At 50.1% G+C, this 16,295-nt stretch overlaps 1 protein-coding gene across 2 annotated transcripts in view; it reads right to left on the bottom strand.

Annotated features, from left to right (window-relative positions):
* LMO1 (LIM domain only 1) overlaps nucleotides 1-16,295 on the bottom strand; it is a 41,810-nt gene that overhangs the window by 17,537 nt on the left and 7,978 nt on the right. The gene's annotated exons all lie outside the window — the stretch shown is intronic.

Below are 16,295 nucleotides of genomic sequence, written 5' to 3'. Positions count from 1 at the left end.
TGAAGCCTCCCAGTGCAAAGGGAGAGTAAGCGTGACTAGGAAGCTGGACTGCTGGGAAGGCCAGGGTGGAGGCAGGCTGCACTGAGGCATGGGGTCTGCAGCCAGGGAGCTGACAGTCACCCTGCCTGCCACCCGTCAGGCCATATGGGGCATGCTGAGCACCATCCTGGCCCTGCACTGGAAGGGGATGGGACTCAGGGGGCAGCGGGCCACAGCTGGAAGCCAAGCAGAACAGACTGCTCCAGCCAAACTTAGGAGGAGGCCCCTGGGCCTGCAGGATAAGGGCCTTGGGGATACTTGCAGGCAGAGTAGGCTCCTAGGAGCCCCTGCTCTGCCTGGGGCCCTGCTCAGGCATATTCGTTCCTCCAAGCAGACGATCATCCCACCACTGATGCCTTCCATCTCTGGGTGGGGAAGCTGGTCCACGACAAGCCTGTCTGACCTCAGTGACTCACCGCCCCTGCCCCTCAGTTTTCCAAACCTGAGGCTAAGCCCTCAACTGGAAGCCACACTGAAAGAGACATAAACACGAGCGACTGTGAGCCACTCTTCCACTGAGAGGCACCAGGAGGGCAGCCCCCTTCTGGAATGAGCAGCCCTGCAGAAGGGCTGGGGTCACCAGACCACTTGCAGGCGAGGAGGCAGGAATGCCCCAACCCCTCCCACCCTCTGTCTTGGGAGTGGGCTGCCTGCTCTGCGAGGAAATTACAACATGGGCCTGGGTAATGCTCCTTTTAGTTACAGCATAAACTGCGGCAATAAAGCGTACCTGGGGAATGTTTAGAGAAAGCACTAATGATTTCTTCCCCAGTGGTTAATAAATTCACTTCCAGATCAATTTGTTCGCGATAGAGCCTGGCGAGCGGAACCCGCGCGGCGGGCACAGCCGACTGTGTCTTTTTCAGTATAAATGATTTATTACAATGATTAGCGGCACATAAACAATTTAAAATACAACGCTAATTAGTTTGGGGAAGAAAGGAGGGGAAAAGCCACCCTGCCTCTCTCCCCATTATGTTCTACTTCCCTAAGTGTGTACTTTTTAATTAAATCCAAATGTCACAATAAATTTAAAGTGTTTTATTACCATTCAGGCTAACTAAGGCAGTCATGCAAGCCCCTGTCTCAGGCATTATGGGCGAGGCTGGGGGTGAGGGCTGAGGGTGCAGCAGGGCCTATCTACAAGCTCTCCTGGAGACGGGAGGTTTTGGTGAGACCCCTGGAAACCCCTCCTGCTTTCTGGCAGCCCCAGGCTGGAGAACGCTGGCAGAGCGCACCTCCTCTCAGCTTCCTGGCCAGCCCAAGCGATGTCTCCTCCCCAACACCGGCTCTGAACAGCCCAGAATCCACCCATTTCTCCTCACAGGTCCCACAGCACTCCGCATCCTCCCCAAGCCCTGCTCAAGTGTTCTAGCACCTGCCTCACATCGTGCTTGGCATTTCCTATACATCTTACCACATTCTCCTTCTAGTGCTCTGAGTAGTAGTTACTGCTTCAGTTTGGTGGATGGGGAAATTGAGGCTCAGAGGGGTGGAGTAATTTATCCAAAGTCACACAGCTAAAAAGCAGACTCTTGACAAATCCTAGAGTAGCATTTTGCCTTAGAGCCCACGTCTTGCCACGTCTGGGGCCTGACTTCCCAGCACGCAGGATGGGGACGGGATCGTGATGGCTGCTCAGACAGGGATCTCCCTTGCATAACACCCTGGTGTGCCCAGAGACACAGGCGAGACGGGAGTTCAGGCCAGGGACCTGGACCCTGATGAGTCTGGGTTCAAGTTCAGGTTTTGCCATGAATCCACAATGTAAACTCAGTCAAGTCCTTCAGCCTCTCTGAGCTTCAGCATTCCCATCAGCAGAACTCGAGTAATAATACCCAAACTGCAGGGCCAAAGGAGCAAAGCAGCTAAAGTAAGAGGAGTGTTCTGCAATCCTGGACACGCTATGTAAGTAGTAATTACTAACAACAGCTCTTGAAGTGAGCAAAGAGCCATAAGAAATCCCACTTCACTGATCAGAAAACTGAAGCCAGCAGTTGAAAAGGACTGACCCAAGGTCCTGCTGAACCTTGGGTGCCCAGAGGACCAGGCTGCAGGCAACCTCCTTTCCAAAAACTCAGACAGCCAAGGATGGTTTATCTTCTCAACATTCTTGTACTGTTTATTTAAAGTCAAAAACAAATATCCCTAAACATAGAATTACCATATGACTCAGCAATTCTACTCCTAAATATATACCCAAGAAAAATGAAAACATATGTCCACACAGAAACTTGTATATGAATGTTCATGGTAGCATAATTCACAATAGCTAAAAAGTAAAAACAATTCCAATGCCCATCAACTGATGTATGGATAAATAAAATGTGATATACACAGATAATGGAATATTATTTGGCAATGAAAAGAAATGAAGTATTGAGACATGCTACAACATGATGAACCTTGGAAACACTATGATAGGAAAGAAGTCAGCCACAAAGACCACAACTTGTCTGATTCCATTTGTATGAAATATCCAGAATAGGCAAATCCATAGAGACAGAAAGTAAATCAGTGGTTGCCAGAGAGGAGGGGAATGGGGAGTGACTGCTAATGGATATGGAGCTTCTTTTTCGGGTGATGAAAATGTTCTTGAATTAGATAATGGTGATGGCTGCATCACTCTAAATACACTGAGATGCACATTTTTAAAAGGTTAATTTTGTGGCATTCAAATTATTCTCAGTAAAGCTGTTATAAAGGAAAGCAAAACAAACAACAAAACAAATATTCCTTTGAGAACAAGAGAAAACAGTTCATAAAAAGTAAATTCTGGAGTCAGGAGAGGGGTCCTGGGAGGTCTAACAGCCAGCCCTCAGCCGGGATCACCCTGTCTCATAACAGCTACTCCATAGGGAAGGGCTTCAGATCACCCTCCCCACCCCTACCGGCTCCCTCCTCAGTACTCCCATCCAGAAATCTGATTGTGCCCTCTCTTTCCAGCCCTGCTCCCTAGGCAGCATCACTCTCCTCTGACTCCCTGAGTGTGTCCACTCCTACACTTGCGTTTTGTCTCCCTAGAGCTCTCTGTTGAAATTTCTCCATCCTCTGAGGCTATCATCCCACCTACAAACAACATACTCATGGAGGGGGGTCCCTTTTCCAGACCCTGAGCTTGTCCTACATCAGGTATCACAAGTTACAGCACAGGCACTATGACTAGGATCGGAGTGAGGTCCTCCAGGTCCCCAGCCAAGGTTCAGTAAGGAGTGCTACCCTATCTCAGGGCCTGAGTCTCCCCTAGGCGGGGTGTACAAGCTCAGATCCAGGCCACAAAGGCCAGGAAGGAAGGCGACTAGGCTGCCTTGGGGTCAATGAAAACTGCTGGAGGGAGAGAGTACAGTGCCCAGGCCAGGGCAGCACCCTTTGTGGCTAATCTGAGAAGGTGACTCAAGAAGATGAAGCACGTGGTCAGCAGAGGGGGCCAGGCCCACTGTGGCAGGGTGCACCTAGCCGCCCCTGAATCTGGGGCCTGGACTGATGCTCTTGGGGTTTCTCTCTTCTTGGGGGAGGGAATCTGAAGCCTTTACCCTGGAAGGGAAGGCAGAGCATCTGGAAAGTGGGCCATAGGGAGAAGAGTGCAGCCAGGGTGGAATGGTCTGGGTGGCTAGGCCCTGGGCAGCCAGGCAGGAGCTGTGCTGCACAGAGGCCCTGAGGGACAGCTCACTGCAGAGCCAGGGCCTTACGCTGGGCTCACCATGGAAGTGCCCTCAGACACAGGTTCTGATCTTCTCAGGCCAGTCATACTCTCATATAATCAGGAGGTGGGCCGTATTAGACATGGATAAGGGTAGAGGGACTTGGTTGTTTCCCAGAATCAGGAGTTTTTTTAAATTTTATTTTATTTGGCTGCACTTCATTGCTGCACTTGGGTTTTCTCTAGTTGTGGCAAGTGAAGGGCTACGCTCTAGTTGTGATGCACAGGCTTCTCACTGCGGTGGCTTCTCTTGTGCAGAGCACGGGCTCTAGGGAGCCCAAGCTCAGTAGGTGTGGAGCACGGGCTTGGCTGCCCTACGGCATGTGGGATCTTCCTGAATCAGTGATTGAACCCGTGTCCCCTGCATTAGCAGGTGAATTCTTAAGCACTAGATCACCAGGGAAGTCCAGGAGCTTTCACGGAAGCTAGTCTGAGAGAGGAAACAGGCCCAGAGCTGTGAAGGCCATGAAACACTTTACAGACGGATCAAATGAGATTCTGGGAGCTGGGACGTGGGTAGCTGGTTTGGCTGGACTTGCTGCTCCCCTGCCCTGGTGTGCTCCCACCTGCCTCAGGCCAAGGGCTTCAGCTCACTCCTTTGAAGCCTGGAAAGCCAGAAGCTTGGTCCAATCATGGAGCAGCCACAGAAGAGAGCACAGAGAGCAGGGAGCCTCAGGCCAAGGCTGGGCAGGGTCAGCAGGAGCCTCCAGGACAAAAGTGGATAAGGACAGGCTTGCAGTTGAGGACTCTGTCTGCCTTCCCTGGGGCTCAACTCTGGAAACTCAAGCCTTGCTACTGGTAGTAGAAATGTTCTAGGCAAGATCTTGACCACCAGGAGACTACAGAGATTCCCTCACATTCCCAAGGCCACAGTTCTAGCCACTCCCTCCACCATTTCTTTCCAGGACTTCAACTGCCTCCAGTCTGACCATCTAGTCCCCGATCTCCACCCCACCCACCCACAGGCCCAGAATGACTCTTGGAAGGAAGGGAACTGCAGGAAGGAGCAGAGGGCTGTCTACGGCTGGAGGGGTTAGGGAGTGGTCATCCTATAAAATTCAAAACAAAGAACACTTCCCTCCTACGTCATGGCTGGTTTTTTTCTGCCCCTAGTTTTATCCCCTCCAAATATCCTCCAAATTGGGGAAGGAGTACGTCAAGGCCGTATATTGCCACCCTGTTTATTTAACTTATATACAGAGTATATCATGAGAAATGCCAGGCTGGATGAAGCACAAGCTGGAATCAAGATTGCTGGGAGAAATATCAATAACCTCGCATATGCAGATGACACCACCCTTATGGCAGAAAGTGAAGAGGAACTAAAGAGTCTCCTGATGAAAGTGAAAGAGAGTGAAAAAGCTGGCTTAAAACTCAACATTCAAAAAACTAAGATCATGGCATTCTGTCCCATCATTTCATGGCAAATAGATGGGGAAACAGTGGAAACAGTGACAGACTATTTTCTTGGGCTGAAAAATTACTGCAGATGGTCCTTGGAAGAAAAGCTATGACCAACCCAGACAGCACATTAAAAAGCAGAGACATCACTTTGCTGACAAAGGTCCATCTAGTCAAAGCTATGGTTTTTCTAGTAGTCATGTATGGATGTGAGAGTTGGAACATAAAAAAGGCTAAGTGCCAAAGAATTGATGCTTTTGAACTGTGGTGTTGGAGAACTCTTGAGAGTCCCTTGGACTGCAAGGAGATCAAACCAGTCAATCCTAAAGGAAATCAGTCCTGAATATTCATTGGAAGGACTGATGCTGAAGCTGAAGCTCCAATACTTTGGCCACCTGATGTGAAGAACAGACTTATTGGAAAAGATCCTGTTGCTGGGAAAGATTGAAGGAAGGAGAAGGGGAGAACAGAGGATGAAATGGTTGGATGGCATCACCAACTCAATGGACATGAGTTTGAGCAGGCTCTGGGAGTTGGTGATGGGCAGGGAAGCCTGATGTGCTGCAGTCCACAGAGTCTCAGGGTCTGACACGACTGAGTGAACTGAAAGAACTGAGTAGATATAACAGTAATATATCTTTGTCTTTGTCTCAGGTTCCTGGCACTGAACTCCTATAAACCTTGCAATTTCCTGAGTGATGGGAGTATCTTTTGTTATTCATAAGGAGTCCCTACTGAGTACCTTTGAGTTTATACTAATGAGGTGACTTAGGGTGGGGCGCCTAGATAGCCTCAGGCTGGGGATGGTCACCAGAAAGACCTTATGATTAGATGGTCAGAACTTTCTGCCTCACCCACTGACCTCCAGGAAAGGCTGGGAGGTGGCTAGTGATGAAGCTCTATATAGAGTCCTGAACAAGATTTGATGAGCTCTGGGTTGGTGAACATGTTCACATATTAGGAGGGTGATGCATGCCAATATTCAGGAAATCAGTCCTGAATATTCATTGGAAGGACTGATGCTGAAGCTGGATGAAAGCTGCTATGCTTGGGACCCTACAGACCTCACCCTATGTGCTTCTTCATCCACCTGCTCATCTGTATCCTTTATCATCTCCTTAGAGCAAACTGGTAAATGTAAGGAAATGCTTTCCTGAGCTTTGTGAGCCATTCTAGGAGATCATCTCACCTGAGGAGGGGTGTTGGAGAAGGAAATGGCAACCCACTCCAGTGTTCTTGCCTGGAGAATCCCAGGGACGGGGGAGCCTGGTGGGCTGCCATCTATGGGGTCGCACAGAGTTGGACACAACTGAAGTGACTTAGCAGCAGCAGAGGAGGAGTGTAGGGAACCCTGATTGTTAGCATGTTGGTCTGAAGTACAGGTGACACCTGGACTTGAGATTGGCTTCTGAAGTGAAGGCAGTCTTGTGGGAATGAGCCCTGGACCTGTGGGATCTGACGTCACCTCTGGGTAGGTAGATGTCAGAATTGAGTTAAATTTGTAGGACACCCAGTAGGTGACCACTGAGAAGTGGAGGATTGGTTGGTGGTTTTGGAAAACATTCCAGAGTAGCCTAAATGATCTTAATAAAATGAAAATCTGCCCTCTCTCTGGGATAAAGGAATTTTTCATTCTGTCTGCTCATCGCCTGCCTTCCTTTACCTGCTAACTCATTCATCCACAGGTCATGCAACAAATATTTACTAAGCATCTACTACTAGGGGCTAGCCCCTAACAGCTATATGTTAATAAGCATTATATTTTGATGATAGTTCATCAAGAAAGTAGTTCTTAATGAGCTTCATTAAGTCAGTTTGATTTGACTCAATCAAAATTGCCTTGATCAATTTTCTATTCATTAGTGTTAAACCATTTCTTTCTCCTCCATTTTATTATATTGGAATTATTCTCATTGGGATAAATTATTCTTAAATTCTTAAGTGACTATGTGGCTCATGATCAGTTTGGGGCTCACATCAAATCTTTCAAATTAGAACTTTCATCGTTGCCGGGGATTTTTTTTTTTTGTAGTAATTACTTATACCAGAAAATATTTCCTGAGCCAACTTTGGCAGGTCTAAATTCTATCAGGAAGATTTGGTTCTTCTGTCAATTTTTAGTCAATAACATATTTTGCCAGGTGCAGTCTTAACTGTTGCCAGTTTTGCTTTGTGTTAATTATTTCAACCAATTTAGGCTTTTTCCTGGATTATTTTTTTCTTTACATTTTCAATAATACTAATGAGATGTTATTCTTGTGTAAAATGCATATTTTAGCACTGATCTGATAAAGCATTCTGAGGATCAAAGAGTAGTGTGAAAACATCCTAAGGGGAAAAAAGGCAGGTCAAAACATCATACTCTGTACTTGGGCTGAGTACTAAGCGGGACCTGTGCCCAAGTTAGCCCTGCCTACTGTCCTCTGCTCCTTGGGAGCCCTAAGCCCTGCCGGGATGCCTGGAAACTGGGGAGCAGCTTCTGGCTGGCATGAGAATGTCCACCTGCAAGAGATTGCCTCTGGTCAACAGGCAAAGAGATGAGGTTCAGCCCTGATGTCCCATCCCAGGGTGCAGGCAGCCTCTGCTGGGCCCCAGACTTTTCTACTCAGAAAGTATCAGCTGAATATCTCAGTGTCAGCAAAGAATTATTAATGGATGCTTCTTGGTGCATTCATACCCCCACCCCCCAACCACTGATAAAAGGACATAATTGACCAGGGTCCTCTCAGGTCTGAAGCTGGGACAGGCTCACTGGCCTCCAGGCTTTAGGCCTATTTCAAAAGTCCCCTCTGTCTCCTAGTTGAGCTCTGCCTGGGAAGAGCCAGGGATGGGATCGTCCACCTGACCAAGTGTGGAGGGTTGGAGGCCACAAATGCTTTCACCTGGGATCTCTACTTCTCCTGACCCCGGGAGACGAAAGAAGGACACAGCAACATCAATGGGGTGGTGTCTCTCTCCTGGTCTTGGCCTCACCCCAACTGCTTTCCACCAGGAGTCTCGTCTCCATGCATGGTATAGCTTGGGCATCAAGCAGCCAGCAACCCTGGAAAATGGCAAAACCCCAGAGAGGGGAAGAGGCCTGCCCAGGGACATACTGTGAGTTGGTGGCAGAGCCAGGTGGAGGAGGCATAAATTTTGGTCTCCATCCTGTGCCCCAGCCCACAGGAGAGTCTCCTTCAGCCCTGTTCACAGGTGAGAAACTGCTGAGGTGGCCTCTGCCCAGGCCACCTCAAAGACACCAGCTCCACCTGGCCTGAGCAGAGCGGGCAAGGGGCTAAGGCCCTCAGTCCCACTGCTGTGGGGAGGCTGCCACAGGAAGGAATGACCCTTGTCTCCTCCGAGAGAAGAGAGGCCCTGGAGTAACAGACAAGTGCTTTGCAAGCCTGCCCTCTCTGGGCATAACCCTCTCCTCTGCAAAATGGGACTAATGCTGAGTTCCAGCCTCCTGGAGGTGCTGTGAAGATGAAATGAAAGGTGCTGGGACATCTGTGTCCTTCCCTGGTGTGAGGTGATGCAGGGAACAGAGGTGCTGGGCCTCCTGGGGATAGAGGTGAGTCACGGTCTCTGGGGGCAGCTAAGCTGTTGGACACCTGGGGCCTGAAATGCTATTCCGGAGGCTGACAACTCACAAGCAGTAGGAAGCTTCTTAAGATTGTCCCAGCGATCCTCTGGCTTCCAAGGTAACTCAGTGGGTAAAGAATCCACCTGCCTGCCAGGGCAGAAGTCTCAGGAGATGCAGGTTCAATTCTGGGTTGGGAAGATCCCCTGGAGGAGAGCATGGCAACCCACTCCAGTATTTTTGACTGGAGGATCCCACAGACAGAGGAGCTTGGTGGGCTGCAGTCCCTGGGGTCACAAAGCGCTGAACAGACTGAAGCAACTGAGCACACAGGCGTGCAATGATCCTCTGCACCCTGTGTAGCCCCACCCCCCACCCACTTCCTTGAGTATGAGCTGGACCTAGAGACTTGCTCCCAAGGAAGAAAATACAGCAAAAGTGATGGAATGTCACATCTGTGATTAGATGTGTCACATTTTATAAAAGACTGTGACTTCCTGCTTGCTAGCAGACATTCTCCCTTGGTGGCTTCAAGGAAGCAAGCTGCTCTAGTGGAGAAAGCCATGAGGCATAGAACTGAAGGCAGGCTTTGGCCATCCTTCAGTGGAGAATGGAGGCCCTCAGTCCAGCAGCCCACAAGGAATTGAATCCCACCAACAACCACATGCAGAGAAGGCAATGGCACCCCACTTCAGTACTCTTGCCTGGAAAATCCCATGGGCAGAGGAGCCTGGTAGGCTGCAGTCCATGGGGTCATTAAGAGTCGGACACGACTGAGCAACTTCACTTTCACTTTTCACTTTCATGCATTGGAGAAGGAAATGGCAACCCACTCCAGTGTTCTTGCCTGGAGAATCCCAGGGACGGGGTCGCACAGAGTCGGACACAACTGAAGCGACTTAGCAGCAGCAGCAGCAGCAGCAGCAACAACCACGAGTGAACTTGAAAGCTCATTCCCCTGGATGAATCTTCAGATGAGACCACAGTCCCAGCCAGTGCCTTGATTATTATGACAGACCCTGAGCAGAAGACCCAGCTAAGTACCTGGACTCCTGACCTACAGACACTGTGAGATTAAAAAGTGGGTGCTTTTTTAAGCTGCTAAATCGTGAAATAATTTGTTACACAGCAAGAGATAACTAACACACCACCACACTGGTGGATACACGCAGGACAGGAAGGACCTTTCCTCAGGCCAGAGAGAGGGGGCCTGTGTACAGATCTCTGCCCTACAACCTTTGTTGTTGTGAGCTTCCTGGAGCCCCATTCTTGCTGTGTAGTATGGAGAGTTCGGAGGACAGAGAACACCCTCTAGGTTGCTGCAGCAGATTCCCTGTTCTCCGCTGGGCAGACCAGGAAAGTGGGTGGGGCTGACCCACTTCCTTGTGGAGTCATTGCCCCGGGTCCTCTCCAAAGAACACTCCTGCCAGAGTTCTGAACCCAGGCACATCTGGAACGGAGTAAACTTTCCAAAGCACACCCATTTCCACTTTCTCCCCTGCTCCTCCCAAAACCCTAGGAATGTGAGGGAAACCACATCAATCACCTTTAAGACCATCAAGAGCTGTGTGAAGATGGTCATGATCATACCCGTTTCACCAGTTAGAATTACTTTTCAGTTTACTATCTAGGATTACCTAGTGACCAAAGTGGGATTTGAACTCAGTCTGTCTGACTAAGCCCAAGCTAGTTTCACTTGGGAAACTAAGAAACGGAGAGTTCAATCCATAGGCAGCCCCCATAGGCAGCCACCCACAATCCATAGGCAGCCCCCATAGGCAGCCCTCATAGTCAGCCCCCCACAATCCAGGCTGGACAGTCTATCACCAAGGGATCAGGAATTGGAGTTTTTAAAGATTCAGGGGACAGGAAAGTCTGGATGGAGTGGGTGCCCGTGGGGGCCATCAGAGCCCAGACCAGGGCTGCTCCCACTTATCCAAGAAGAACCAGCCTCCCTCCCCCGCTCTATCAAGTCATTGTGCCAAGCAGCAAAGGTGAATTATTAAAACTCCCTTCTGGGGTACCACATGGATTTTTCTCCACTGAGATTCCAAGCAGAGGGGCGGCCGCTCCCGCCACACAATATTAAAATGTCAGGAGTTTAAGGTCTGCGTTGGTTGAGTCATAAGTTATCAGCACCCAGTGAGGGCCGACAGAATGCCTCCCTTAAATTATTAAGCAGAAAGCGTCAGACTGTAATATTTTGCTAAACCAAAGTACAGACACAGACAAAGATGTCATTTCAATATTTGAAACCAGCAAGTTTAATTTAAAATAAGAGCAAACCAATAAGCTCAGAACATAGCGGCGTATGAGAGGAAAATTATACTGTGAGAGGAAAAAAAGTGGAAGGACTTAAGAAATTTATAAAAGTAATCTCCAAGTGGAAATTAGAAATCAAGGCCTAGAAACAGAATAACACAAAAGAAATATTACTGTCCACTTTCTAAATCAATATAACACTGCTCCACGCTGGAATTACCATGGTAACTCAAGTAAAAAGAATCAAGCAATTCTTATTATTTCAAAATAAAATCACAGCCTGAAGCCTGGGTTTTATTACAACCACTGATAGATCGCTGGCTTGTATTTATCTGAAATATTGCTTTTCAATCAGCTGGTTTATGAATGTACACGGGCCTCTCACCAGCCCACTTACTGCCCTGTTTTGAGGCGAGGGGCTAACCAATGAATTGATTCCCGCCTGGCTGCATCTGCATGGATGTCCAGGTTTCATTCCGTTCTGGGAACCATAGAACTTCACACCCCTTCTAACTGATGGGTGGCTTTGCAGGACAGATGAAAAGCCAGAGAAGGCAGTAGGGCCTGACCTCACTGTGGTCCCCCTCCAGGCTTCCCCATGGAGGAACTGGCCAGGCTCTGATGTCGGCCCCCAACAATGGCCCCCACAGGAAGCCTCCCACACCCCCAACCCCAAGTCATCCTCTTGCTGGCTCCATCCCTCTCCCAGGAGCTCCCCCTGCAGCCCCATTACAGACCATTCCTGATTCTACTCAGGGTCACAAGTGTCCTTCTCTCCTATCCTCAAGTCTGCCAGCTGCAATGGGGAGCTGGGAGCCAGCAGAGCACAGAGAAGGAGTGCAGATGGCCTGGGCTCAGAGCCCAGCTCTGGTCTTGTGAGTTGTGCAACCTGTACGTGGCTCTAAGTCTCTGCCCCTCCCCATATTCACACTCTTTGGAATGTGACTTTTCACCTCCTTCCTTCAAGGGTAGAACTGTTTCCCCATCTTTTGAACTGGGGCTGGCCTTGTGATTTATTTTAGCCAACAGAATACAAAGTGACAATATCCCAGAGCCAAGCCTAGGCCTCAAGAAGCCTTGTGCACATTCATTCTGGACCTGCCTCCAGCCTGGGAACAATCCAGAAAAGTCTGCTGGATGATGAGGGACATAGTCTTATTATCCCCAGCATCCAGCTGATCAGCCATCCCCTAGGCATGAGTGAGTCTAGCCAAGGCCCAGAAAACCCCTTAGCCAAGCCCAACCTTCATTACTGACCCACAGATTCAAAAGCTAAATAGATGTTTGTTGTTTTGAGCCTCTGAGTTTTGGGGTGATTGGTTATGCAGCAGTAACTAACTGATATGCAGGCACAGTACAATGCTTGCTTTTAATTAAGGGTTCAGTGAAACAAGAGCTGCTGTGTAAAGACCAAGAGGCCAAAGCCAAAGAGATCATCCTGCATCTGTGTAGAGAGCACTCTCACTTCACATGGACACGAGGCTTCCAGGATTATCAAGTGTGTACATGAACATTAGGTGCCAATTAAGTGTTGCCCCCACTGTAGACATGTGAAAACCGAGGCCCAGGAAGTTGTCTGAAGTCACACAGCAGTCAGCCGAGTCTCCTGACTCATGCTAGCAGGTTGCACCTGAAGCAGTAGGCCACTCAAGAAAGCCCACTTAGGAAGGGGTAGGAGGTGGAGTTGGGGATCCAGTCTGACCCGGGAGGCCTGCACTCTGAGGCATCTGTCCCTGCACCTGGGCCAGCCCCCCTCCCCCCACCCCCCACTCTGTTATGTCAGCCACAGTAGGCTCCTGCCTTAGCCAGAACACAAAATAAACATCCTCCAACCAATGAGAGATGAGCTTGTAGCTAGTTGGGTGGATGTGACTCTGAACAGGACCTGGAATGGTCTGTAAGAAGCCTAGGCTGCCTGTAGGCTCCCTCAAGGCCAACCAAAGGGTAGTGAGGATGCACCAGGCAACGGGGACAGCATGAGCAAGGGTACAGAGGGAGATGCCAGGTCGGCATGGGGGATAAAACCAGAGTGGACATATCAGTCCTGCCCAGCCTAGTGTGGCAGCAGGTATCTGGTAGAATGTCAGGGTGGCAAAGGCTGGGTCCTCTGGTACCAAAAGAAAGGTGGTAGATGGGTTGGGAGAATGGTGGTGAAAGAATTAGGTCCAGAGTCCCAGATGAATGCAATCCGGTGGTGTGCTGATAAATATCTCACAACTGATTCTCCAGGGAAAAAAAAACCTTGATTTCCAGTGTTTGCCAATTTCTGTGGTGTTAATATTTCCACTATGGCTTGTAACAAGTTACCAATGTGATGTCCCTGAACCCAGAGCTGGGAAGGGATGTGCAAAATCAGCTTTTGCAAGTCAGCACAAGGTGACTCCACTGGTGTAGCCCTATCTAGAGTACAGACCTACCAGGAAAACTCAGGCCAGCAGCACCACGAAAAGTTCAGCCGAGGCTGGGAGGGTGGCCTGTGTGCCTCGGTGTCCTTCAGCTCCAGGCAGGGCAGGCAGGCAGCATGGGCTACAGGCCACATGTACTTCTGGGGCTTCTCTAGCCCGTGAAGGCCCAGGTCAGGTTAGCGCCCATCAGCACCGACCAGGAGGACCTTCCTACATCTGAGAACACATGCCCTGCCTGTCAGTGAGGCCATGAGTAGGATGCCCAGACACATGGTCTTGGTTAAGCTCATATTCCTCCTTATCAGAGATTTCTACCATCCAGCCTTGTCACACTTTGGGTACAGGCACAGGCATGGAAGCCAAGATGGAACACAGAAAGATGCTAAAGCTCTGGGCTCTAACTCCCTATGTAATTCTGGGCAACGTTGAGTTTCAACTCTGCCACTATAAATGGAAGGGCTTACAAAGAGTGATTCTGGAGGCTTCTTCCCATGGTGCTACCTGACTGTAAGGACCTGAACAGTGGTGAGTAGTGAGTTCGCCTTGCCTCCTGGACAGTGGTGAGGGATGGCCATGATGGGTAAACTAGAGAAAAGGGAGGATGAGGGCCCAGCACCAGGCAGCAAACAAAGCACTGATCTGGGCACAGGACTATTTCGGATCAGCCTGTGGTTTTGCAGATAGCACTGTTACTTCACAATGCATGAAGCTTCCTGGTTTATAATGTGTGTACATGGACATTATCTGAGCTAATCCTGAAAACAATCCTGCCAGTTAGATGTGCTTGTTCTCACCATAGAGATGAGAAGGTAGAGAGGCAAAACCACCTCAGCGCTGGGTTGGCACAGAACACAGAACTACAGTGGACATATCGGACCTACGTAGCTCAGCACAATAGTAGATGTGGCAGCAAGTCCCATAGTACCTGCCACACTGGGGTATCAGGTCCTTTTTTCTACCTTCATCCCTAGCTTCTTCCAAACTTCATAATATGCCTGATCAGGGGTTCCTGGGAGGTCGTCTGGCCCCTGGAACTGGACCTGAACAACAGTTTTGGCCTCCTGGCTACATGGGGACAGCTGTGCCCTTTGTGGGATGTAGCTCTGGAGGGGGTCCACATTGGCTAAGGACCCCAAGCTGGCTTGGGTCACTTTCATCAGCCAACCAGCTCTGTCTTCTGTTCAGAGAAGGCCCAGCCAAGACCACTCTTCAGCTTCAGCAGCCTTGCCTGTGCCAGCAGTCCAGCTGTGCTGAGGCTAAACCTCACGTCTCTTCCGATCATAGAGGGTCGGCCGCCAATGCTCGCTGGCAATCATCCATCTGTTCCAAGGGGGAGAGACCAAAATAGACCTCCTCTTGGTCCTACTCTCAGATGGGGCTTTTTGAGCGGTTCCTTAAATGGAAGCAGGTGGGGCAGCCACCCCATCTGACTCTGGGACTTGGAGCTGGGTGGGAAATCAATTCTCAGGAGGGATGAGAAGCAGGCCCAAGCTCTAGGAAAATGCACATTTCCATGTGCTAAAAGCATCGTTGTGGGACATGCAAGAGCGAGAGAGGCAGTTCCTACGGCCACAGAGGCCAAGTGAGTGGCCAGGCCAGGGCCGAGCCCCGGCACGCAAAGGGTGAAGCTTTTAGGCGAGCAGCGGCCAGTGATCTCAGCTTTCCCCAGTCCTAATGCTCCTGAAAGGCTCTCTCCCACTCCCTGTAATTGGGCATCAGTAGTTAATGCAGTATTGACTGCATTACACGCTCCCGTGCCTCCCTCGCTAATGCCAATTGCATCACCTTGTACAGTCACCGGCTTGCTTAGCCAATAGCCGTTAAAAGCAATCCAAATCATGAATCATATGGGAAACTTTTAGCAAGACACTGCCATCCAAGGAGACAATTTACAGTTGAGTTAATCTGGGTACATTAGCGAGACATGGATTCCGGACGACAGACCAATTTATGTTGTTTCCCTGTCCCTCCACCCCGCCCCCTCATCCCAAGTTCTCCGCATGGGCAGATGAATGGAAGAGCAGGGAACAGACAGAAGCACCTGCTTCTTACCCTGGGCTCTGGGAGGGGGTTGGGGAAAGCCATCCTTATAGGCTCCCTGCCTCGCTGTGTTTGGGCAGGAAGGGGACATAGCTGTACATGCTCAGATTTTGTGATGCTTCATTCCCCTGCATGAGGAAATGGCTGCAGCCCAGGCCAGACTGGTGGGTGCAGATGGAGACCCTTCTCTTCCAGGCACACTGCAGGTGCCAGGCCTGGTCCCCACCGTGCCAGCCTCACAAGGCCTTTACCAGCCCTCAACAGAGAGCAGTGTCCAGTGGGCTCCACCCTCCTGCGGATGGGTTGGGGTCTGCACTACGGAACAGCATCAGGGCCCACTCCCTCCTGCCTTTCCTCCAGGACCAGGGAGGTCCTGGCCACACTCTGCTGGGAGAGGCCCCTAGGACCCTCTGTGGTCCAGAGCATGACGGGATATTCTAGGAGGTCCTGCCAGTCAGTAGCCAAGTGTAGCTGAGAGCTTGCCCCCATGGATCAACCAAGTCTGCTGTGGAAGCTGTGCTCATAGTGGTCATTAACAATTGAAGATGCACTGTCTGGTCCTCCTCAGCCCAGCTCCAATCTCCTTAGGTCTTTTTAACTTATTAAAAATGCCCTAGGAATTAAGTCAGTTCCACTGCCTGCCTGTGTTTCCTGCAGTCGCCCCGGCCCTCCTGCTGGGCCTATGCAGAGGCAGCTTACACCCAGACCTGCCCTTCTGCAGCACACACATGGGGCCACCCTTCGGGGGTGACTTCGGCATGCTCTCCTTCCCATTCCTTCACAACCTGAGGCTCTCCCTGTTTTGGGGGCTGCCTGGACCCTCTGCTGCCTGCTCGTGCTCTAGGGCCATTTCTCCAACAGGCTGAGAGCTAATCTGACTCTTCAGGGT

The sequence above is a fragment of the Bos indicus genome, chromosome 15 (assembly GCF_029378745.1).
Source record: "Bos indicus isolate NIAB-ARS_2022 breed Sahiwal x Tharparkar chromosome 15, NIAB-ARS_B.indTharparkar_mat_pri_1.0, whole genome shotgun sequence".
In the NCBI taxonomy this organism is placed as follows: Eukaryota; Metazoa; Chordata; class Mammalia; order Artiodactyla; family Bovidae; genus Bos; species Bos indicus.
The sequence above is the reverse complement of the archived record's forward strand: the minus strand, read 5'-3'. Positions and strand labels throughout refer to the sequence as shown.